This window comes from Adiantum capillus-veneris, chromosome 22 (assembly GCF_014529385.1).
Source record: "Adiantum capillus-veneris isolate H3 chromosome 22, ASM1452938v2, whole genome shotgun sequence".
Taxonomy (NCBI): domain Eukaryota; kingdom Viridiplantae; phylum Streptophyta; class Polypodiopsida; order Polypodiales; family Pteridaceae; genus Adiantum; species Adiantum capillus-veneris.
The window spans coordinates 112,700,059-112,725,104 of NC_140952.1; the positions used below are offsets into that span (position 1 = coordinate 112,700,059).

General features: G+C 42.0%; 1 pseudogene; it reads left to right on the top strand.

Moving 5' to 3' along the window:
* Positions 1-6,124: 6,124 nt before the first annotated feature.
* LOC147430036 (uncharacterized) lies at positions 6,125-6,749 on the top strand (annotated as a pseudogene).
* Positions 6,750-25,046: the final 18,297 nt, after the last annotated feature.

Below are 25,046 nucleotides of genomic sequence, written 5' to 3' on the forward strand. Positions count from 1 at the left end.
CGGAACTCTTTTGTTGCCTCCGATATGGGTGTCCAATGTGGCTATTGAGTAGATGTTGATTTTGAGTTCTTTTTTCTCTCCAATTTTGTTATCGAAGAAATCTATCCATGCCACATGGGAATGTCCATTGTCATCTATTGTTTTGAGAATTCCATCAGCCCCATTTACAAGACCATCGAAAATGTTGATGTTCCCAGATCATATTTCAACTATCATCCCTGGCTTTAGCTCAAGAATTGTGACAAATCCTGCAGAGTTGTAAGTTGTTTGGAATGAGCAGGTTTCTCGAGCATGTCTTGTGTGGTTTGTCACGTGGCTTGATGACATATCCACTTGTATGGAGCATCTCAAAAACCTTTTGTTTATGATCGTTCTTCAATGTGTTGGTGAAAAAAAGATGGGTAGTTGTCATAGTGTCGAAACTCTTGTTTGTGGGTGTGGTGTTGATGAATGACAAGTCATCCTTGGTATGTCGTGCCAGTCTGATTCGATTCAAGTTCTCTATGAATACTTTCTTTGATTGGTGCATGGGTGTCATGAGCTCGCAACAATTTATGTGAGAGTTCCAAAATGAAGCTGCCAAAATATCAAGTGTGTTGTTTGGGTCACTGAATATCCAGCGATCACGCACAGGGCTTGCTTGGCAAAGATCCCCGTTAAAAAATACATCTAGCCCACGAAATGGTTGAGTGTGATTATGCTTGATAGCTCAAAGTCGTGTGCTTATAATCTAAAGCAATTTATTTCCTATCAAAGACGCCTCATAAAAGCCAATTAGCTTGAGATTTATATACATTTGTGAGAGTTTACTTAGGTTCCCATTGGAGAGAGCAATGTTGTTATTGAGCATCAATGGAAGCTGCAACACTGAATGAATGGTTGTGCTACCAAAATTATAGGCCACTTTGCATGTGTAAGCCATTAGCAGTGTCGTTGGGAGCTCAATGTCACTTGCAATGAATATGTTGTAGTGTCAAACCAAACCTTGGACAATGCACGTAGTGTGAATGTCTTCCCAGTACCAGCACCGACCGTTAAAAAAAAGGTGGATGGGAATGTCTTACCATATTCTTTTTTTGGTCATGATGTCATCGTAAAGCTGTCTTTTTTCTATGTTTAAGCCATCACAAGTTCCAGTCTGATTCGATTCGAGTACTCTATGCATACTTTGTTTGATTGGTGCATGGGTGTCATGAGCTCACAACACTTCATGTGAGAGTTCCAAAATGAAGGCATTGAAATATCAAGTGTGTTGTTTGGGTCACTGAATATCCACCAATCATGCACAGGACTTGCCTGGTGGCAAAAATCCTCGCAAAAAAATACGTCTAACCCACCAAATGGTTGAGTGTGATTATGCTTGATAGCTCGCAGTCTTGTGTTTATAATCTAAAGCATTCTATTTCCTATCAAAGATGCCTCATAAAAAAAAATTAGCTTGAGATTCATATACATTTGTGAGAGCTTACTTAGGGTCCCATTGGAGAGAGAAATGTTGTCATTGAGCATCAATGAAAACCACAAAACTGAATGAATGGTCGTGCTATCAAAATTATAGGCCGCTTTGCCTGTGTAAGCCATTAGCAGTGTTGTTGGGAGCTCAATATCACTTGCAATGAATGTGTTGTAGTGTCGAACCAAACCTTGGACAATGGCACGTAGTGTGAATGTCTTCCCAGTACCAGCATCGACCGTTAAAAAAAGGTGGATGGGATTGTCTTACCGTATTCTTTTTTTGGTCATGATGTCATCGTAAAGGTGTCTTTGTTCTATGCTTAAGCTCATCACAAGTGCCAGTCTGATTCAATTCGAGTTCTCTATGAATACTTTCTTTGATTGGTGGATGGGGGTCATGAGCTCGCAACACTTTATGTGAGAGTTCCAAAATGAAGGCGTAAAAATATCAAGTGTGTTGTTTGGGTCATTGAATATCCAATGATCACGCACAGGAAAAGATCCCCATAAAAAAATATGTCTAGCCCACCAAATGGTTGAGTGTGATTATGCTTGATAGCTCAAAGTCGTGTGTTTATAATCTAAAGCAATCTATTTCCTATCAAAGACACCTCATAATAAACAAGTAGATTGAGATTCATATACATTTGAGAGATTACTTAGGGTCTCATTGGAGAGAGCAATGTTGTCACATTGAGCATCAATGGAAGCCGCAAAATTGAATAAATGGTCGTGCTATCGAAATTATAGGCCGCTTTGCTTGTGTAATCCATTAGCAGTGTCGTTGGGAGCTCAATGTCACTTGCAATGATTGTGTTTTCGTGTCGAACCAAACCTTGGACAATGGCACATAGTGTGAATGTCTTCCCAGTACCAACACCAGCCGTTAAAAAAGGTGGATGGGAATGTCTTACTGTATTCTTGTTTTGGTCATGATGTCATCATAAAGGTGTCTTTGTTCTATGTTTAAGCTCATCACAAGTGCATGATACTCCTCATTTGGGATTCCATGAAGTCTTGATGGTGTTGCAGTATTTGAGTTGTGAGGTTGGCAAGTCAAGGCCGAGTTCATAATTGAATGCCTCTTGATGACTTTTTCCTGCAGAAGAATTAGACAAAGAATGTTGCTTGCTACTTGCCAATATCTCAAGTTTTGTGAACTTTTTTTTATTTTAAGATATTTTGCCAATGTTGGACTCAAACTTATCTCTCCATGTTATCACACATGCGCCAAACTCAATCTCATTGCATGTGAAAGGGAGAAAGAGCAAGCAAAGCTCATGATAATATCTCTCAGCATCAAGCTCTCTACTAAAATTCGCATACCTAATCACACGAGGCTTTTTTTGCTTGCTGTGTACCTTGTGAAATGCCAAATTGGCTTGCAAATTTGGACAAGCATAGGTGCGTTAAATGTGATGCTCTTTTGGTGTATTCAGTGAAAAGATCATCAAAGAAAAATTGTGTGTCATCAGGATCAAGTGTCTCTAAAGTGGCCCGTCTTTTTAGTAGCAATGTTCTTTGAGATTGGAAATCTGCATTAATGAAAACAAATTCTCTGCTAGCGTTATGCAATGGCAAGGAGAGTGCAATATATGCTACTTGTTGGGCTAAGATTTCTTGGATCCCATAAGGTGCACAATGAAATTATTTGTATAGATGTCCTTTGGATGTCGTTTAAGCAAAAGTGTAGGTTCTGTGAATGTTGATGAAAGAGCCTCAAGATATGATTTCTCATTCATAGATAAAGAGTTCATCAACCATTCATCGAAGCTCAATGTTGGTACATGTCCAAGGCTTACAAGTTCTTTATCGAGTTTCTTTTTGTTTGCAAGAAGTATATTCTTTCTCCATTCACTTGCCTCAATTGGATGCAGTATGACTGTTTTTCTAATAGGTGGACAAGGAAATCCAAACCGGCAAGCTTTTCTGTTGCTTTTGCATGTCTTGTGGTGTGAATGGGTCTGAACATTTTTTAGCTCAACCACCAATTCATCTTTGTCAGTGGAGATGTACGCATCAGGTGATAACATCTCTATCTTCAGCCATACCAAACTCTGGTGCATTTATGATCCAAAGCTACCCGTGATCATGATAGCTTCCTCTCTATTGAAATTTAGTCACAAAAAAGAAGTCAACGATTTCACCAAGTATACTAGAGTTGCACTTGAGCTCTTTCTTCAAATATTTGAACCTATGAACATAGTAGCGAGCTGTTGTGATAGGGTCAGAATTCACTAAAGAGCAAATGAAAGCAGAAATAGACTGGAAATCACTTTTTTTTATTTGTGTGGGTTGAGTAGTGCAAGACATTTATGTAGAGGTTTCCACCTTTGCTTTGCACACATATCGTAACAAAGAATGTGGGTTGTTTCAACTATGAATCATTGCGAAGACATTGCGCTTAAGCTTGGCTTTGTAATCACATGATGTGCGTAGGGTTTCAAAATTGCGATAGCCAAGTTGTGATTGGAGCGACTGCTCAATATTGGTAATTCCTTGGACGTCAGTCGCATGCAACTCGTTCCCTTGCAATTTTCCCTTTTGAAGGTGAACCCATATAGAGCCTAAAACCTTGACAATTATGATTTTCATGACCTTGAAGAAAATTCTCAATGTCCAATGCAAATCGTATCTTTGTGTTTAAGTTCCCACTAAGCAACCTTCTAATATTTAGCCTTGGCAAGTTGGGCATGCACAAGTGTATCACAATGATTAGTTGCATGCATTAGATTCCATGCACAAGTGTATCGCTATGATTAGTTGCATTTTCTACAAACTCATTTTCTTCATGCAACACAACATCATGCACTATTTGGACAGTGGAAGCCCAAGATTCATTTATTGAAACGTTGTGTTCAATATACAATGGACTTTAAATCAATGATGCTAAAGCTTGAAGCACATGGAATGGACGAATTACCCCACTAAGATATGCATGATCAAAGTCTAGTTTTCGTTTTGCCTTGACTAAGATTGTTGCATGCTTGTCCTCAAACTGGGGCAAAATTCTTTGAATCCTAGACAAATATGCCATAACATTCACGACATTCCCATGCAAACCATATTGCCCCTCATAATTGAGCTCTCTTATCTGCAAAAATGGGATACGAAGTGATACAAGCCGTGTCTCAATGGGGTTTAACGTTTTGACCTCAACAATAGTTTTGTTCAACTTGAAAGCACTATGTATGGAAAAAAGAGAGAATTGTATTGGGCTCGCAAGTGTTGCTTACAACCTTCACATACTTTTATACTAGCACCTGTTCTAGATAGGAATAGTTGTCTTCAGCGTGTCATTTTCTATGTGCATTCTTGGTCGCTACCCATAGTTTTTCTGCTTGCCACTAAGAACATTTAGCCCTAACATCTCTTATTTATACCATTTGAGTGCTATATTATTGGGTGGTTTCCACTCGATATCTATGGAGATATTTTGTTGGATCTATTCCATCTAGGAGTTAGAATTGAAGCTTCCTCATGGATTCTATGATGAATGGTTCACATTTTTGCTCTTAACTTTGCTTCCTTGTCTTTGAATCCCTTAAATCTTACTTCTGTTTGTTTGGATGTAGAAAAAGAGTCTTTGGCGAATGAAAACATAGCTGACATTTGCAAAACGAACAAGAAGGTTGAGGAATTTTCCTCCCCAATGTCACTTGCAAATTCTAAGGCTTTGCTGGAAGCTACCGATGGGTCGCCAACAAGTGTATCACCTTCCAAGTTTCTCAGTCCTAAATCCAAGCTAAAAAAGCATTCTCCCTCAAATCCTAGCAAAAAAGAATTATCTTATGTTAGAGGTAAACCTTTTGGTTGATTTGTAGGTGTAGTTCTTATTTTTGGTTGATTTGTGGGTGTAAAGTTTCGAAAGTTCCAAATTTTATCTTCATGCAGGTCAAGGGAAAGCTAGCGTAGTTGTGCTCTCCAATAGAGGCGCTAAAAATTTGAATTGTGCCTTTGAAGGTGGTGAGACAATTGTGCAAGATTTTGTGAAAGGAGAACCCTTTGCTGAAATCTTTAGCTCGCAACTTGCCTTAGTTAAGCCATTGTCGTTGTTGCTTATTTCTGAGCTTTCTAAGGTTGTTCATTCTCGGTTTGCTTTTGAGAAGAAGATATTGGCCAATATGGAACTTACAAGGTTCAAAAGGCGACATACAATCGGTTCTTGAAAGCTGATTTGATCGATAGACCATCTAATCACATTGTCACCTTTGTTGTTAGTGAGAGATACATTTCTCAATTTGTTGAGCGTTTTGAAGTAAATGATTTTGCACGCATTGGGGGTGCGACCGTTAGGAAAAGAAATGCAAATGATGGAGGCACTTCTCCTTATGCTCTCTATGTTGATGCTACTACCTTTATTGTCGTTGAACTGTTCGAATGTGGTTTGTTGATGCTCCTTGAGCACAAGATAAAGCACTTAGTTGATCGAGAGTCTTCCTTGGGGGATATTGTGCCAACAATTGCATTCACAATTGTGCAAGTTGAAAATATAGCGACGAGTGATGGCACTAGCTCTTCTTTGTTGATTGTCGTAGATGGACCATAATTTATCGATAGAGCAAGTGTGAGTTTTCTTGTGTTGAAGTGTCAGCAAGCTATTGATCTTGCCTAATATCTTTCGTTGTAGCTTGTGTTTGTCCCATCTAGAAGGCCTGATTATCATCGCATGGTGAATGAAGTTTGAGAACATGGATTTTATGCATGTGTAGCCCACAATATCGATGTTTACAAGCAATTTTCTAACACACTCTCTGTTGTGGACTACTCTATCGTGTGCCCTTTGCCCGAGAGCTTGATAGCACACTTTAAAGATATTCATGCTGAGCAGCTTGCACTCTTGGGGTTTGGAAATAAGGTGAGCATTAGTTCTTAGCACATTTGTGTTTGCTTCCAAGCTCTCACTGCTATTATTCTTTGGTTGTGCCCAGGTGTTTGGCACTCTCGAAGTGGTCAATGTAAACAGTCTTGGTATTGAGTATAGTTGTGGCAATTGCAAGAGAAATCAAGTTAGCCGTCAAAGCTCTAATCCTTATTGCCTTGCATGTAACAAAGTCGTTGAGGTGTGGGACCCTATTGTCCAATCTCGTGTGATAGATAGAGACAGAAAACCAATTTCTATTGTGCTGCATGGTAAACTGGCCGATGAGGTGCTTCGACTTTCTCACAATTTCTTGCAGTTATATGTTAGTTACCTTGTTGATATAAAGTGCACACTTCTTAATCTTAAGAAATTTGATACATTCTCCATTAACAAGCAAGGTTATGCAACAAGCTATAGGCCTAAAGCTTAAGTGCCCCTCATTTTGCTCTTCATTTTGCACAATACCCTCTCTATCCTTACAAGGCCTTCAAACCAAATGATCTACATTTTGCTCTTCATTTTGCACAATACCCTCTCTATCCGTACAAGGCCTTCAAATTAAATGATCTACATTTTGTATCCCTTGAGATAATATGAGTTTCATTCAAAGACAAGTTTGAAGTCAATGTCATCTATTTATAAATCGATCCTCTATTTTTGAAGAAATATTATCAAACCAAGATGTGTTGTGTGCTCACGTCTTTATGTTTGGTAATGATTGGACTTTGAATATGCTACAAGAATCTATTGTTCAACTAACTTATTGTGCAAGATATTGAAAGGAAAAATGAAGAGACTTTGAATGTATGGATGAAAGTGTGGGAGGATGAATGTATGCTTTGACCCGAGAACACGAACACAACTGCACTTCGATTTGCCTTGCACATTCATTTAAACAATAGGAATTCATCTTCACTTTTGTTTATTCATTTAGTTTTTCTTGCCTGTCAAGTGCTAAGAGAGGCATGTGTTGTTCATATGTTTGTTGATCAAACTTTTGAGAAATATTTTGTTGTCAATCCATTCATTGGCGTGTGCTCATTAAAACATGTTTTACTTGTTCCTTCGTTAGCGTAGAAGGCAATATCACAGCATTGCGCTCTCATTAACCCACGTGGCTACTCTATTTAAAAGAAACCACTGCGATGAAAAGCTCTAAAAAAAACTACGCCGTCAAAAGCTACCAACTGCCAAGTGAATAAAATAAAAAAAGCATTCTGCGTGCTCTCAACAGCAATTCGATCTTCTCCACAAGCAGTTCACAGGTTCCCAGAAGCAGCTCGGAGCTTTGTCTGCATGTTTGTCTCTGGCCACTGTTTGAGAGAGAGAGAGAGAGAGAGAGAGAGAGAGATGAAGCTAGTAGCATCTTTTACAAACAGTTCGCAGGTTCTAGAAGCAGCTCGAAGCTTTGTCTGCAGGTTTGTCTCTGGCCACTGTTTGAGAGAGAGAGAGAGAGAGAGAGAGAGAGAGAGAGAGAGAGAGAGAGAGAGAGAGGGAGAGAGAGAGATGAAGCTAGTAGCATCTTTTACAAACAGTTCGCAGGTTCCAGAAGCAGCTCGAAGCTTTGTCTGCAGTTTGTCTCTGGCCACTGTTTGAGAGAGAGAGAGAGAGAGAGAGAGAGAGAGAGAGAGAGAGACAGAGAGAGAGAGAAGGCTATGAAGCTAGTAGCATCTTTTGACGCTCCTCCTTTCAACCAAAGCCATCATCGTAGCACATTATAATTTCCGCACACACATACTCACAAGAGTAATTGCTACAGGAGGCTGCGACTTCTTTCTAGCTAGTACTGCAGCAGGAAGTAACAAGCATTGTTGGATGTGGGTCTACAGATTACCCTTCTCTTTCCATGCTTTTCTTCTGTGCTCCAAAATAGCGTGCATTTACCCTACGTTTAAGCAACTTATTAGGAGGTTAATTAGCAGCTTCTACTCACATATGAAGTCATATAAGAGAAAGCAATGGAGACAAAAGTTAAAAGTACTTGCTTGCGCAGATCTTTAATGGAGCGGACCCTACTACCTTCAACTCGTCCTCTGATCTATGTTGTTGGGAGTGGAAACACCCATCTATGGTGTTGGAAGTGGCAACGCCCAGCTAGCTGTTGTACTGGCACCTTATACCTGTTCACATGAAAGCAAAGAGCCATGAAGAAAAGCCTACCTAGTCGACATGGCGAGAGCATTCTTCAGTAGCATACAGTCTGTAGGCTAAGCTCCTCCCTATTCATTCCAATAGTAGAAGGTCGACAATGTCACCGTTTGCCTCATCGGCATATTGGAATCGACTTTCTTTTGCAATGAAGCCTCTGCACCATCTATGGTGTTGGAAGTGGCAATGTCCAGCTAGCTGTTGTACTTGCACCTTATACATGTTCACATGAAAGCAAAGAGCCATGAAGAAAAGCCTACCTCGTCGACATGGCGAGAGCATTCTTCAGTAGCATAGAGTCTGTAGGCCAAGCTCCTCCCTATTCATTCCAGCAGTAGAAGGTCGACAATGCCACTGTTTGCCTCATCGGCATATTGGAATCGACTTTCTTTTGCAGTGAAGCCTCTACGCCTTCCCCGCGTAGCAATCATAGCAGCTTTGTGTGCAACAATACCCAGTGGCTAGCTGAACAGTATGTCCAGCTTCAACTACCTTACTCAGCTCGTTTCTGTAGGTGCAACTAGTTATGACTAGCATTATGCCGCTCCAAATATAGCTCATGCAGATTCAACAACCGTGTGCCCTCGGCCATCCTTCAATGTTCGTAGAAATGATATACAACAGGTCCCATGCCTAATTCACAAGATTCACACCATTTCTATTCCGCACAGTATGCCCGCCTAGCAGCAAGCCAGACTGACCCGGAAAGGAGTATCGAAGATTTTTCAAACCCTGGCAATATTTCACATATCATCAAGCTGGAGAGTACTTCGGATGCTTGCCGACGTGATGAGCACTCCCAAAGCTCAAATATTCCGTGCGATCAACCCATGGCAGAGGTGTGTTCTACTAGTGCTACTGAAGCAGAAGATATCATATTTCAATCGATGATCAGTAGGTCTGATCTGTAGTCGAATCATCAAAACTCATCGCAGCACGTTATAATTTCCGCATACACATACTCACGGGAGTAATTACTACAAGAGGCTGCGACTTCTTTCTAGCTAGTACTGTAGGAAATAACAAGCATTGCTAGATGTGGGTCTATAGATTGCCCTTCTCTTTCCATGCTTTTCTTTTCTGTGCTCCAAAATAGCTCGCAATTACCCTATGCTGAAGCACCTTATTAGGAGGTTAATTAGCAGCTTCTACTCACATATGACATCATATAAGAGAAAGCAATGGACACAAAAGTTAAAAGTACTTGCTCGCGCAGAGCTTTAATGGAACCATCAAACGCGGACCCTACTGCCTTCGACTCATCCTCTGATCTATGGTGTTGGGAGTGGCAACACCCATCTATGGTGTTGGAAGTGGCAACGCCCAGCTAGCTATTATACTGACACCTTATACCTATTCACATGAAAGCAAAGAGCCATAAAGAAATCCTACCTCGTCAACATGGCGAGAGCATTCTTTAGTAGCATAGAGTCTATAGGCCAAGCACGACATCTTTTCCATCTATAGCTGAGCGACTCTGTATGTGTTTTGGTAGCCCATTGGGCTTCTCCTCGACCATTTCCATGCCGACGTCGAGTGCTTGATTACTGTCCATCATTGGCAATGCTAAGATCTGCATTTTGAGTCCTTCATTCCTCTCGCATCAAGTGCACATTTCAGCCATCGGTGGCGATCGGCACCTTGAAAGCATCTGCCATTCCGAAAGATCCTGACATGGTTGAGAGAATACATGATGAGAGTGCTAGTCATGACCTGTTAGAAATATGTTGTTCTTGGTAAGGCTTTTCTTGATATCTATGCCAAATGTAAAAGTAGAAAAAGTTTTTAATGAGCTTTTTGTGAGAAATGTTGTCTCTTGGAGTATGCTAATTGTACGATATTCCTAGCATGGTTGTGGCAAGGAAGTGAGGGCTCCTCGCCATACAGAGTCTCTCGGAGTGCTCTTCGAGAATGCAAGGACAACAACTTGTCAGGCTACCTTCTCTGATACATCAGCAGAGGAATTCCGTGAGTATGACCATGTGGATCTTTGCATGATCGACTTTCGGAGCAAATTTCAGCCGGTATAAAAAAGGGATGCTCTCCTAGCGTTTTCACACAGAGAAGGGGCGTTAGAATGAGTAGCTACCTAGCGTTTTTTGCATCAGCATAGCCAACGTTTTTTCATCGGCTCGCTCGCGTTGTGCTGGCTACTGCAGATCAGCCCTGCTGCTTGGCAATCCTAGCATATTAGCCTAGTGTTTTTTCTTCAAATTTGCCTATTCTCTCAGCTTGCAAGTTTTCAGCCCATTCCCCGTTGACGGAACGGCTCATAACTGCCTTCGCAATCATCCTGTTGCGGTCCGGTGCTTCGTTACCCTGTTGGGCTTCTCCTCGGCCATTTCCTCGCCGACATTGATTACTCGATTGCTGTCCATCATCGACGACGCCAATATCTGCATTTTGAGTCCTTCATTGCTCTCGCATCGGGTGCGCATTCCAGCCATCTGTGTCCATCGACAATCCCCCATCGAGAAGGATTCAAAGGTGCATCAAATCAGCCCGAGAGGTGCTTCATATCAAAGAGTCCCCGCAACGGGGACATTCCCCATTTGAGTTATTAGAGTTCTCCATGATCTGCAAATCCTCCCATCATTGTAGTAGAGCATCACAATTTGTAGCAGTTCGTTGCATGTCATCGCTTGGAATGTGATGAGATTTCCAGCCAGTAGCTATTGAGAGGAGATATTGTGCTTGGCAGTTCTTTGGTCGATATGTATGCCAAATGTGGTGCGCTTGAGAAAGCAAAAAAAACTGCTCAAGGAGCTTCTTGTCCGAAATCTCGTCTCTTGGAACGCACTGATTGCAGGATGTGTCGAACATCAATTGAGCGAGCAAGATCTGTAATATTTTTCAGCTGATGCGAAGCAAGCATATCTCTCTACATGAAGCGAGCGCATCTCTCAAGATGCAATCACCTAGGCTTGAAGGCATGTCACAATTTGGAAGATACCGAGATGGACAAAATCCTTGGGTTGTTTTGAACAAATGCAAAGCGAAGCTATCTCTCCACTCAGTGGGCATTGTCTTGGTTGATATGTATGCCAAATGTGATGCACTTGAGAAAGCACAAAAAGTGCTTGTGCAGCTTCGTGTCCAAAATGTCATCTCTTGGAATGCACTGATTGCATGATGTTCGTACCAGTAGCAACTGTATTCTCTAAATGTAGCCACCCATCCTTTTCATCTTGAAGGCTATGCTTACATCTAGAAAGCATGTGGCTCTACACAAGTGCTTGAGGAGCTTCTTGTCTGGAGTGTAGACTCTTGGAATGCATTGATTGTAGGGTTTTCAGAAAGTTGTAGATAGTTTCCAAAAAATGTGAAGTGAGGTCCTCTGAGCTCCTCTCTCCAGATACGATCACCTACGCATGCATCTTGAAGGCCTGTGGCTCTATGCAAGATCCTAATATTGGCACAAAATTTCACAAGTATATTGTGAGTCAGAGGCTATTGAAATAAGATGCCATGCTTGGAAATGTATCGTTCGATATGTATGCCAAATGTGGTGCGCTTGAGAAAGCACAAAAAGTGCTTGGGGAGCTTCCTGTCCAGAATGTTGTCTCTTGGTCTGCACTGATTGCGGGATCTACGCAACAAGAGTAGGGCTAGTAAGTTGAAAAAAGATGCCATGCTTGGCACTATCTTGCTCGATATGTATGCCATCTCTGCTGTGCTTGAGAAAGCACAAAAAATGCGTGAGGAGCTTTCTATCCGGAATGTCGTCTCTTGGAATGCACTGATTACGAGGTGCGCAACAAGAGCACGGCCAAAAAGACCTAGGCTTTTTCCAGTGGATGCAAAGCAAGCTCTCCCTGTATCCTCATGCAAGGATTACTTGGAACAATGTCCCTTGGAATGCACTCGTCATGACGGGATACGCACAACAAGAGCTGGACCAAAAAGCTCTAGGATGTTTTTAGTGGATGCAAAGCAACTGTATCTCTCCAAATATAGTCAGTTATACTTTGGTCTTGAAGGCTATGCTTACATCTTGAAGGCATCTGGCTCTACACAAGTGCTCGAAGAGCTTCCTGTCTGGAGTGTGGACTCTTGGAATGCACTGATTGCAAGATTTGACCCACAGGGGCAGGGCCAAAATGCTACAGATGCGAAGGGGGGGCATCTCTCCAAATGCAATCACCTACGCATGCATCTTGAAGGCATGTGGCTCTATGCAAGATGCTAATATGGGTACAAAAATTCCCAATTATATTGTTAGTCAGAGGCTTGTGAAAAAGGATGTTGTGCTTGCCCTATCTTGGTCAATATGTATACCAAATGTGGTGCACTTGAGAAATTAGAAAAAATGCTTTAGGAGCTTCCTGTCCGGAATGTTGCCTCTTCGAATGCACTGATAGCGGCATACACACGACAAGAGCAGGACCAAAAAGCTCTAGGCTGTTTTCAACAAATGCAAAGCAAGTATATCTCTCCAAATTGGGTCACCTATACTTTCGTCTTGATGGTTTCTCACTAGGCAAAAACTCTTGGAGTGCTCATATAGAACTTTGATGCCTAGCTTGATCTTACTAAGAAAGCTCTAAACTTTTTCTTTGATGTAACACAAGGGCATTTCATTAAAATTGTTTCTTGTGTTATTTCTTGGAGTGTGTTGATTGCAAGAAATGCGAGAGCTCAGAGGAAGGATTTGTACTAGATCACGAGGATAAATAGTAAGCTCCTCAACAACACGCTACTTAAAAAAGACATAGATTTACGAAGCTCACAAAAGCACAAGTTTTCTCTAAATGGGTTTCTTGCCTTGAATGTCATGGCTGATATGCCAAACACAATTGTGGCAAAGATGCACATTGGAGGCAAAGGGAAGGCATGTTTCCATATGCAAAATGACATGCTTGGTGGCGCTTTGGTTGATTCTCTCTGGACTTTTATCACTCGGAATGTATTGACTACAGGATATGTTCAACATGGCTAGGACAAGGAAGCTCTAGGTGGTTTTAACCAGATGTGAAGGGAAGGCCTTTCTCCTACCGCAATCTACTCTGCTTACACCATGAAGACTTATGGCCTAATGCAAGACACATACATGTTGGAGAATTCACAACAAGATTGTTGGTTGTGCAAAAAGATGTGATTGGTGATACTATGGTTGATAGCATAGACAGACAAAGCGTCAAAAGCGATGAGCTGTCAGAACCAATCCAACAGGACAAATAGACCTTCACCATTTTTTGGGGAACGCATTTTTGAAGTTCGTATGCCAAATCTGGTACCCGCATGAAAGCATGAGAAGTTCTTTTTCAGGAATGTTATCTCTTGGAATGTGTTGGTTGTAGGATATCCTCAACATGGCTGTGGCAGACTCTTTATCTTTCTTGCTATTTTTAACAGTGGCAAAGACGTGCAGACTTTTTGTGAGACAGATGGTGTGATCCATGGAAGCAACAAAGACAAGGAGACTCTTTGGAAAGGGAGCTTTAGCTGACATCATCGTGCTGGTTAGGACAATCGACAAATGAATGTAGAAACAGAAGGCATATAAATACTTTGTATTCTTTACTCATTACTGAGAACACAATGAAACGAACACACTGGAAATTGCACGCTGTCGTGGGAATGGCATGTTCCCTCGTATTATTAAAATTGGGGAGGACTGTGCGAACTCCCCCATGCAAGGAGACTCGCATGTTTTCTTTTTCTTCCAAACATAAAAAGGGAACAACATCTAAAAATGAACATATTTTAAACGATCCGTATCACTTTATAATAAATTCTAACCCTTCTTACGGTTCTTTTGCGAGGTACAACCCTCACTTCGATTCAATACAAATGCGGCTAACAATGCACTCTAGTTACTTGGTGAGTCAAAGCTCTTTTTCTAGTATCTGAACACAGAAGCCACCACGTGGCATTAAATTTAAACAAAAACATCGCTGCCATGAAAAGCTCTAAATAAAAATACTCTGCGTGAAAATCTACTGAGTGAATAAAATAAACTAGCCTTGCTTGGTGGGCCTTTGCCGCACATAATCTGATAGATTTTGGAGCGTAGCTGGTTAGTTGGTTAGCTGGTTGTGATTGCTGTCGCCTTGGGTTTTGTTGCGGTGACTTGAGAAAATGAGTAGGACCAATTGATAGGCACCAATAATAGCTCACCTTGGGACTTGATGAGCATTGGAAAGAAGCAAGTTGTGTCCCATAGTGCTCCATATAGGACATTGGGCTACTAAAGAGGATAATTGAATAGAGCAAAAGGGTTGCAAGTTAACCTAGTTTGGTAGTTGTTTGCAGATTGCACCATTCAATCTAGTAATATTGACCATTTAGTCTCTAAATAGTGGAACAATCTTTGAGACATTCATTTTATCTCAATCAACCGTAGTCAATTTTCCTTTATTTCAATATATAGGTTGAATTGTCAAATTGTGCAAAAAGAAATGTATGTCTATTTGGTATACATATACGGTGATCAAAATTGAGCATGCACTCGAGGAAAACATATGTCTAAACTGAAGCTTTGATAAACTCAAAAAATACAGAAACCGCAAATAGAGTATAAAAATCAAACTATACTACCAACCTGATGATCATGTATGAGTCATCCAATTGTGCAAGCCGGAGGACACTGTTTGATTCAAGCTACAAAAAAGCAATGTGAATAGTTAAACATATCCTCTTGCAATGAAACGTCACAAATTGAAACTGCAAAGTATACAATGCACATCATGCAGAGGTCCCATACAAAAGTATGGTGGAGAGTTGGCATTGTGGTCTCTCCAAAAATTATAAGAACGAAAGCCGTGCCCTACCCCATAGCGTTTATGTGTTGCGCCAAGCAAACGCATAGTCATAGGGTGCTAGATACATATAACGAACCTTGTAGTGTTGTCGAGATGGAGTCATGCTTGTGCAATTGAAACGTCCAGTGTTGTGAATATATGTCCTCCCTGCCAAACACAAAACATGCATTAAGAGATAAATACACACCCTCTTTTTTACACTAAAAATCCATTTGAGCACCATACCCCGTCCCCACTTCTCGGGACGTGTCATTTGTGACTATGACCAAAGCACCACCAAGCATGACATCTATCTCCAACATACCAGCTAGCAATCTCACTTCTTACCCATGTCAATGCCTTCTGTAAGGACGCAGTTACATTTGGAGAGAAGCCTTTCCTTTGCATCCAGTGTGCTTCCGTGCTAGAGTCATGTTGAGCATATCATGCAATCAAGGCGTTCGAAGTAATGACATTTTGGAAAGGAAGCCCATCAAGTAGGATACCACATTTGGCATATGCACTCACCAATGTACTCCTTAAATATGTGAATAATGGGCTCAATGTGTATCTTGCTGATTTTGTAGGAATCCTTCTTATTAGCATGGGCGTTTAGTCCAATCAATATATTATTATGCTTGTGTTGTGTAGTCAATGTTGCTTCTTTCTTGGATTTGACAACAATGAATTTGCCATTGTTCCATGCACACCAAGATGCAAGCATAGGTGATTACACATGGAGAAATGCCCTCGCTTTGCATCTGATAAAAACAACCCATAGCTTCACTGCCCTTGTTGGGAATACGGTGAAATTCGCTCACTTTGCATCTGATGAAAACAGCCCACAGCTTCTTGTCACTGCCCTTGTTGGGAGTCTTCCAAATTGCCACATGCGTTCAAGATGCAAGAGTAGGTGATTGCATTTGGATATGACCTTAACCCATACCTCTTGATCTGTTTTCACAACATGCCAATCAACCTAATTTGCTCAACACCACACTATCGGCACTCCGAGCTTGCAACCTGATCTGCAACCATAGGACCCTACAGGCTGAGGGTTGACTTATGTTGGGATGCGGGCTGATGGCTAACCTACTCGAGCGATAAAGTAAAATCAGGTGTCAATTTACGTAGGCAATCAACGATCAACGCCAAAAAGAATCTTTTTATGGTGTTGCTTTTCGTTTCGTTTTGGTTTCACAACATCTATGGGGTTTTTTTCATTTTTAATTTAATCGTGCCACGTGGTGGCTTGTGCTTGCGGATAGGACAAAGAGAGCCTTGGGCTCACCAAGTAAAAGATGTTGTGTTCGCTTATGCTCTCATGTGCTCCATCACCACTGCTTCTGTATTGTTCAACTCAAACTCAGCCTCACGCTCAAGGTCCTTTTGAAGATCTTTGATTCTCCCTCTCTCATTAGGGACATGAAAATTACTTGTTTTAGGGGGACGAGCGACACAAATGCCCAGGAAGCTCAGTTCCATTGAAGTCTTTAATTGGCAAACCGTTCCTGCTTCTCACCTTTTTTAACGAGATTAATGATGAACTCTGCTTACACTTTGTGAGAATAATTGATGCTTTCTTTCAGCTTTGTGCACACTTTGAAAGCAAGGGACAATACTTCAAGGCCTTCAGAACCTGTGGAGCAAGGTGGCTCTCGGATCAACGGAGGCAGACGATTGACAAGGAGGAGGCCCCTACATAAAGGATAAGCATAATAAGTTGTCCATTGGGTTGTCTTTTCACGTAAAGACATGGATCCTCATTACTACGCTTATAGCCTAGGGAATGCATAAATGCATCAAATTTTTGATACCATTGTTTGGATGATTGCTTCAAGCCATATAGACTTTTCAGTAGCTTACAGATCAAATGTTCCTTGCCCCTTTAGCACAAACCCTTCAGGTTGCTGCATATAAACTCTTCCTCGAGATCACCATGTAAGAAAGTTGTAATGACATCCATTAAATCAAGTTCCATATCTTCAGTGGCAACCAAAGCAAGCAACATTCTCAGTGTGGTCATCTTGACCACTGGAGAAAAGAATTCCTGGAAATCGACACCATATTCTTGCTTGAAACCTTTGGCCACTATACGAGCTTTGTAATTGTCAATCTTCTTCTTGTAAACCCATTTACAAGGCAATGCTTTCCTACCTTTTGGAAATGGAACAAGTTCCCATGTTTTGTTCTTTGCAATATTGGACAGCTCCCTCTTCATAGCATGTTCCCACTGAACCTTATCATTGGCTAGCATAGCCTCTTTGTAACAAGAAGGCTCGCCACTTTTTGTCAGCAAAACAAAATCCAAGCCTGGAACAAAAAGTTCTGGCGGATGTGAGACTCATTGAGATCTCTTGCGGCTGATCAGAACTCGTACTAGCCTGTGTAGTAAGTGGCTTGGGAGCTGTCTGGACAGGAGGTGATACATCGAAAAATGTCACTTTCTGGAATTCAGCCTCTTTCACTGGCTGTCTATGCATCTTAGTCTCATTAAAGACAACATCACTGCTACGGATCACTGATTGACTTTCGGGATCCCATAAACGATAGCCAAATTGACCATCTACACCATAGCCAATGAAGATGCATTTCTTGGACTTAGGACCTAGCTTAGCATGCAACTCCTTGGGTACATGTGCATAAGCTTCACAACCAAATGTGTGGAGTTTTTCATAAGACAATTTATGTCCTGACCATAACTCCAAAGGTACACAAAACTGTAATGAAGCATGTGGTGATCTATTCATCAGTACACGGATGTATATAATGCTTCAACCCAAAACACTTGCGGTAAGTTAGCATGTGATAGCATAGACATAATCCGCTCTTGGATGGTCCTATTCATTCATTCCACAATACCATTTTGTGCAGGGGTATAAGGAGCGGTAAACTCGCGCTTAATTCCCCTACTTGAACAGTCTGTAAACTCTTTGGACACATATTCTCCACCATTGTCTGAGTGCCAAGTTTTCAACTTATGTTCAGACTGAGTTTCAACACTAGATAAGAACTTCTTGAAGCAAGAAAAGGTCTCATCTTTAGACTTCATGGCGTAAATCTAAACATGCCGTGTTGCATCGTCAATGAATGTAACATAATAGGACGCACCACCATGGGATTTAGAAGGCATATGCCCACATAAATCATTGTGTACAAGCTCTAAGGGTTTTCTTTCTTTGTCAAAATCATGTGTAACACTTGAGGAAGCCATAGTGAAAGCACATATTCACGATGATCCAGATGAAAAGAAAGCACATAATACTCATGTGTCTGCTAATACACATGGTAATATACGCACACAGTATGGGCACAATGAAAAGGAAATATATAGTAGCCAATTCAAAAGCATCTAAAAAACCCAAGGGGTCCATAGGTCCTCTCTCTCCTGAGGACTTTGATAAAGCTAAGAAAGAGAAATTATGTTTTCAATGTTTAGGAAGTGGTCATGGCAAAAAGGATTGTCCCAAGGGGAAATCTGCTGCACATGGTAAGGAGAAAGCAGTGCACACGGTGCAACTACTACCTCTTGAGTCTTCCTCACGATTCTCTACAGTGGAAGTAACACACACAGAGGTGGTGCATGAATACTGTCTCACAGCTTCCATGTGGCAATAGACCTTTCAGACCACATGAGTTAGTAAGTATGCACCGATCTCTGCAAGGACACAATGTGTGTATCTTGGTAGATGACGGTGCTACTCACAATTTCATCAATTACGGATTGGTGAAAAAACTCAAATTGCCTCAAACTCCGAGTACCCACCACTACAAGGTAGCAATGATGAAAGGACATGATACCGTAATCTGGGATACTCAAGTCCGAGCTGTTTCGTTGGAAGTACAAGGTTACTCCACATCCTTGCATTTTCAGGTTATGAACATGGAGAGGGCAGACGTGGTCCTTGGTAGGGAGTGGTTGCATAGCCTAGGACCATCACTAAAGCGTAGCTATGAGCACAACAGCTTGATGTTCGAATCCCATGGCGCACATGTGTTGTTGTTAGGAGAGAAGGATGTACCTTCTTTACCATGGATATGTACAGCTGAGCTTATGCAGCTCGTTTCTGATAATGAAATAGATCAAGTTTTTTTGTGTTACTCATTGTTTCATTTTCTCTCTAACATTGAATATGTTGAACATTCCTCAACGCCGCATGCTTCTCTCTCATCTCTTCCACCAATGGCTACTTCCAAACAAGCAAACGTTGCTAGTGAGTTACATAAATTATTAAAGGAATTTCAAGATGTTTTTCCTAATGATTTGCCACCAGGATTACCGCCGACACGATTGGTGCAACATAGCATCGATGTGTTGCAGACTGTAGACCTGTCAGTAAACCGCCCTACCATATGAGTTACTCTGAAGCTACTGAGGTGGAACGTCAGATTGATGACTACCTTAGCAGAGGGTTTATACAACCCAGTTCTTCACCATGGGATTCTCCTATCCTATTAGTGAAGAAAAAAGACGGCAGTATGCGCATGTGCGTAGACTACCGTGGCTTAAATGTGGTTATGGTTAAGAAGAAGTACCCATTGCCACGAGTGGATGAGTTGTTCGACAAACTCACTCATGCTCGCATTTTCACAAAAATAGACTTGCGATCAGGTTATCACCAAGTCCGTATTCGACTTGCTGATATACCCAAAACTGCATTTTGAACAAGGTTTGGACACTACGTATTCTTGGTGATGCCCTTTGGGTTAACCAATGCGCCCGCAACATTCATGACACTTATGGATAGTGCCTTGAAGCCGTACTTAGGCATATTTGTCATCATTTTCCTCGATGACATTCTAGTCTACAGTGCTTCTGAAGAAGAACACTTACACCATCTCAGGCAGGTGTTTGAGTTATTACAAACAAATAAATTATATGCCAAGGAATCTAAGTGTGATTTTCTGAAAGAAGAAATTCACTATCTGGGGCATGTTATTTCAACTAATGGGCTATATATGGATCAAGCCAAAGTGGATACAATCAGGCAATGGCCTTCTCTTAAAAATGTGGAAGAGTTACATATTTTTTTAGGATTTGCAGGTTTTTATCGTAGGTTCGTTAAAAACTATGCTAATATTGTTGTTCCCATGACGGATCAACTGAAAGGCAAAGGCAAAGCTTTCTAGTGGGGACCCGCTCAACAGTATAGTTTTGATACGCTCAAGGATGCATTAGCTACAACTCCCGTACTAGCTATTTGTAGATCCTTTGAAACCATTTGTTTTGGAAACGGATGTTAGTAACCGTGCTATTGGAGCAGTCTTGTTACAAGACGGACGGCCAATTGCATTTGAAAGCAAGAAGCTTGATGCAGCTCAGCAAAACTACTTTGCTTATGAGCGTGAACTCTATGCAATAGTGTCTGACTTAAAAACATGGTGGCATTATCTGTATGGTGCTCAATACGAGATTGTGTTTGACCATGAAAGCATCAAATGATTTACACAACAAACGGATTTGAAGGGTCGGAAAGCCAGGTGGGCCGAGATTCTTCAAGAATATGACACCAAGCTCCGGTATCGTAAAGGTTGATACAATGTGGTGGCTAACGCTCTAAATCGTATGTCGAAGATCAATTTTCTCTTGTTCACAGAACTTCGTAGTGAATTTTTGGATTCTCTCAAAGGCAAATATGAGCATGATGAAGCATGTTCCAAAGTGTGGAGCCATGTACAAATGAGGAATCCTTCTCACTCCAATGATGGTAGTGTAACATTAACCTCCACACCTAGTTCTCCTCTATCGAGTGATGAACTACAGTGATTGAAGCATTTCACCATCGACAATGCGTACCTACTCCATTAGGGAAGAGTTTGTGTACCGACAGACACAGACATTCGGTGCCAAATTCTTTATGAATGTCATGATAGTCCAAGTGCAGTGCGGCCGGGTATTAGAAAAACTTATGCTCTCATCCGACGACAGTTTTACTGGCCAGGTATACATGGCTTTGTTCAAGCTTATGTCTCACATTGCCTACAATGTCAAGTTAACAAAGCAGACCGCCTGAAAGTAGGAGGACTCTTACATCCTTTGGAGATTCCCAATGGAAAATGGGAAAGTATCTCTATGGACTTTCTTGTGGGTCTACCAACCACTGTACGAGGTCATGACTCGGTATGGGTGGTAGTAGACCAGTTGACTAAACTATCTAAGTTTATTCCAACCAAACAACGGTTAAGACACCAGAACTAGCCAAGTTATTTGTTGACAACCTATACAAGTTGTATGGTTTGCCAAGTAACATTGTCAGTGATCGTGATCCCAAGTTTAATAGTCACTTTTGGAGGGCTTTGTATAAACGATTGGTACACAACTAAACCTCAATATAGTCGATCATCCAGAAACAGATGGTCAAACTAAACGAGTTAACCAAGTGCTAGAGGATATGCTAAGAGCATACGTCAGCAAAAAACAGTCAGACTGGAAAGAATACTTACCTATTCACGAGTTTGCCTACAACAATGCTAAGCATGTTTAGTCCTTTCATGCTCATGTATGGGTTTCAACCTAGGTCATCTGTTACGGTGGGGTTGGCAACCGAAAAGCTCCAACAGGTTAAGGATTTTCTCCAAGACCACATGGATATGCTGAAACTTGCTCATCAAAATGTTCGACAAGCGCAGGATCGGTATAAGAAGTATGCTGATGAGAAACGTCGGCAAGTTACCTTTGAGGAAGGGGAGGAAGTATTTTTATGTGTGCTAGAACATTCAAAAAGTCTAAAAACCAGGCCACCACCTAAATTATCTTCACGATATTGCGAGTATTTTGAAAGTGCCTACAAATTACTGCTACCTATAGATTCTCGTATTCCTCCGGTGTTTCATGTAAGCCATTTATGTAAGCGGTTACATGGGGACGACAATGTCATTGACCAATAGATTTTGGTTGACTTCGTTGAACCTCCTACCTTACTGCATGAACCTATTCTCGATTATCATGAGTTACGTACACGTCATCATGTACATCAATAAGCCTTAATCAAGTGGAAACATCGACCTGAGGAAGGTGCCACTTGGGAAAACATTAGTGTTCTTAAGAACAAGTTTTCCACTTCTGTTTTCGAGGACGAAAACTCTTCTTTAAAGGGGGAGTAATGTCAGGACAACGGCAAGGCCGGACTAGACAAGGGCAAGGTCGGGCTAGGCAGTGTGGAAAGGGAGTCCAACTAGGGCAAAGGGCTAGGATCCATGCTATATAGTGGGTGGTTGGGAGGTGGACTCCTGTTAACCCTCACGGCTCACAGATACCCCATCACCTACGACGGACGTGTATTATGTATTTGGTAGAGTCAGGTACCGGGCTTGTCGGACCAATAGGAAAAGGGTAAGAGTGATCGCCGATGAGAGGCGCACTCTAACCGGGACATTCAAGGGATTAGTTGGCTAAGCATGGGCGCCCAAGTGTGAATGGGGTGAGCTCATATAAAAGCCAACTAAAGCTAAAATTCACTCATTCTCTCATTTGTGCAATAGAAGAGTGCTCTTGCTCCATCTCCATTTCCATCTTCTTCTTCTTCACCTCCTTGTGTGTGTGTGTATGTGAGAGAGAGAGAGAGAGAGAGAGAGGGAGAGTGTGTGTGCGATCGAGCATTACGAAGGCACGACAGCGGCGAAGCGGTTGAGCGCGGCACGACTGCAGCTTCTTCTTCATCGCGGCGAGGAATCCACCACGAAGGCGAGCGTAGAGCGGTGAGTGACACACCCTTTGCTCTCTTGAGCTTGCTAGTTTAGGCTTGTTGTGTGCTTGGAGCCATTTGTGGCTCGCACACGGTGTATCGGCAAGTCCCTTGCTTCGACAGTGCGGCAAGGAGCGCACATTTTTGGCGCCGCTGCCGGGGAATCGCCCTGCACTAAGCCCAAGAGGCACTTTGTGCTTCTCCTATGAGTTGTTTGTAGTAGGAAAGAAGAGGAAGAGGAAGAGGAATGAGTTGTTTTTCTGCAAGTTGTTAATTTCTGTATTGTCTGCAAGTTCTGTGATTTTTGCATAATGTTGTGTTTTCTGTTTGCACACAGTCTTTGCACAATTAGTAGTCGTTAGCTTGTTTGCAGTGAATGAATAAGTAGGAAGGCAGTTAGCAATTTATGTTTGCACACAGTCTATACACAGTTTCTTGTCAAGGTTTGCCTGCACACAGTCTTTGCACAGTAAGGTAGTGAGAGAGGAAGTAGGTGGACAGTTAGCTCACTGTCAGTAAACAGTTAACAGATTAGTTAGTAGATTAGTTAGTGGTTAGCAGCACTGTTAGTAAGTAGATAAGGTAGTGAGCTGTCTGTGAGCTGTTGACAGAGAGGTTAGGTAGGTGTTGACAGTGTGTGTGGCCAAGAAAGGGTCACCTAAACCGCGCACGGTCGTCGCCTTAAAATATTTAAGCGTGAGTGACTGGGGGGCTACACTAAAATTCTGATCGGGATCGGGATCATTTCCCCAAAGCCAAAGCCAAAGCCAAAGCCAAAGCCAAAGCCCAAGCCCAAGCCCAAGCCCAAGCCCAAGCCCAGGCCTCAGGCCTCAGTCTTATGATATATACTAGACTCACTCTTATATATATACCCTACCCCCTCAAGAGGGAATGAGAGCATGTGGGGCAAGTCCTCCACTCTCCTCCCTTCTCTTCCCACTTGCACCCTTAGACTTTCTAATTTGGGCCTAGTTCCCTACTAGAAATTGACGGTTTTAGGGATTCCGAGGGCATAAAGTGACCAAATGGAGGGCTGTAAAGCACGGCACATCCCTCTGACCGAGACACTCGTTTTAAGCTATCATACGTTCTATTCTATAGCTGGGTCAGAAAAAAAGGACCAAAAAATCAAAAAAAAATAAAAAAAATAAGAAAAGACTTGGGTTGCAAAACACCCAAAAAGACTAGGTGAGCAGCCTTCACGGGCACTCACTGACACTTCTAGGGGATCCAAGTCATATGAACCTACGCTCTGGACGAGTGTTAGAGTACGAGCATATTGGTAGTGCCTCCATTTACGCGGGCACCCATTATTCCTCCACCCTAGGTTCTGGACCTTCGGCTGGGACTAAAGGTAGCGTGACCCAAGATCCTCATATCACGTCTAGTGATTCTTCCTCTGACTACGAAGTCATGGAGGGGTATCCTACACCAAACCCTGATAGTTCAAGTCAAGACATGCATGCCATGGGCCCACGGCCTAGGTCCAGCGTGTTTAGCCGCTTAAAAGAGACCCTTAGTAGAGCTACTCGCTCCGAACATGCGGTTAATGAAATAAATGAAGGGAGTGGGGAAGTAAATTCGTCATTCATGCCTAAAATAGACCCTATGCTTCTTGAGAGTGTGCATGTGAATGTTCCATCCACTGCACCTCCTGATCCTTTAGGACTATCTCTCTCTGAAGTTTTACTACCCGATGGTAGGAGTTTTGCCGAAGTACAAGAGATCGAATGCTATATGCAAGCAACAAGGGAGAGGGAAATTGAGAACCTACGAAGGCTAGAACAAAGTCGAGCCATGAAAGCAAAGGCTCCTATGACAACAATCATGCCAGCCGAGCAACCGAGTGCTCCCAAGGTAGTAGTCACGGAGGGGCAAGCGATGGGGAGCAATAATGCTTCCACTTCGAGGGAAACCTCCAGCACGCCAGGCCTAGATGGGATATTCCTAAACGAAAATTGGGAGTATGACCTACAAGAAAAATCTTTAACTGATCGGTACACAGGACACACCTATCATGTGGGTTGGTTAGATGTTCTACAATCCACATCGGGTGCTACTAGCATAGATGAGCAACAACAGAAAGTCTGTGACGTCCTCCATAGGATTGTCGAGTTAGAAAGACAGAACACAGGGATCAACATGCCTTCA